General features: G+C 41.9%; 1 long non-coding RNA gene across 1 annotated transcript in view; it reads right to left on the reverse strand.

The window, feature by feature from the left end:
- Nucleotides 1-454: 454 nt before the first annotated feature.
- LOC126726677 (uncharacterized) overlaps nt 455-1534 on the reverse strand; it is a 2664-nt gene continuing 1584 nt past the window's right edge. Inside the window, exon 2 of the long non-coding RNA XR_007656026.1 lies at nt 455-1534. This exon is cut by the window's right edge and continues 12 nt beyond it. This is a non-coding gene — a long non-coding RNA (uncharacterized LOC126726677).

Raw genomic sequence — 1534 nt, forward strand, 5'->3', positions numbered from 1 at the left:
TGTCCTACCTTTTTTGAGAAGGCGAACTTCTTGCTCCAGATCCTTCGACATCGCTGTCATCCGTGCCATGGGGTTTGGTTCCTACCTTGCGTGCCTTTGTCTTGACACAATCTCTTGCTCTACCAAGGGTACCTTGCCTCTCTGTCTAGAAGCTACTTCGTTCTCTCTGTGAAGGGATTGCTTCTTCCCTTTCTTTATCCAGTCCCCAGCGGAGTCGCCAAAATGTGAGAGTGCTTTTTCTCTAGCACTCAGGCCCAAGGATCCTGGGCCAAATAATTGTAGTTTGGTGGACTGGACTTTGATTCACCACAACTAAAGGGCTGTTTAAGAATTAAGTGGTGCACAGGGCATACTTCCTACAATACACATAAATTAGCAAACGAGGATATCTGTATTGAACAACAATCAAAATAGCTAAAGTAATACAAAAACAAACAGTAAATGCACAAAGTAATGGTTAGGGATCCTCAAATCAATAAGAAATGCTTCATTGAATTTTCTTTATTATGATTACAGTGTGCTCACTTAGACGTGGTACAAGGTTCAAGTAAGCTCAAAAATTACAGTCTTAGATGGCTATTCAAGCCTCTAAGACTTGCAAAGTTTGATTCTTTTTGAATCCGAGTTGTGCTATAGTGGCTATTTCTGGGATATCGGGAAGTAATTTACTAATTTCTCTAAGTTTTCTTCTCAACAGAACTTTCGCAATGATTCTGTTATAAATTTTTCTCTATCCCCTTTTTGCAATCCTTCCCCCCTTTTTATAGTGTTATTCTGGAGTCCCGGGGAACTATTGATTTCCCTGTTTTGCCCCCTGGGTACCAGAGTCTGTGTTGTGCCCATCGCCTGGAAGGTTCAGTTTTCCCTATTCTTCATTCTTTTCTTCCTTTTAGTGTTATTTCTTCGAAAGTCCATGGCTGACTACCTATTTCGGAGTGCGCTGAGGTCACGTTCTTCACGGTTCAGCTTTTGGCCGTCCTTCTTCTTTAACTTTTTTCTCAAATGTGTGGAATCTCACTCTGCCGATTCGAAAGTCCTTTGCTGCTACTCCCTTTTTTATTCCCCTTCATTCTGGTTCCCCGAGGTACTGTCCACTTGCGCTATGAGAAGTCACTCCAGGTTTTCTTCTTTTCTTGTTGGATCTCTGGTACCTATGAAGGACATGCTCATCCTCTGTTTCTTGTGTTCTTTTGGCTTTTTTCCTTTGAGCTGTCTTAATCCTTTCTTGACTGTGCTACACGCCTTGGGGATCCCGAGCCTTTTGACAGCCTCTGAGGATCCTGACTCAGCTTTCTTTTTACGCTGGTAATTCTTCAATCTTCTAATCTGGACTTCTTTTCTTTTTCTTTCTTCTTTTCTCATAAACTTCCAGGCTTGTCTTTTCTCTTTATGTTTTTGGGCTTCAAGCCTTTTGGGCTTACCATTTCTTTTCATTTTTCATGGCCCCTTGTGCTTATTTCTTTGGGCTTGGGTGCTGTGATTTTTTGGACCTCAACAAACCGAAAGCCTACAGTCGAAGGAGCTTAGACTTGGA

Source organism: Quercus robur, chromosome 5, assembly GCF_932294415.1.
Source record: "Quercus robur chromosome 5, dhQueRobu3.1, whole genome shotgun sequence".
NCBI lineage: Eukaryota > Viridiplantae > Streptophyta > Magnoliopsida > Fagales > Fagaceae > Quercus > Quercus robur.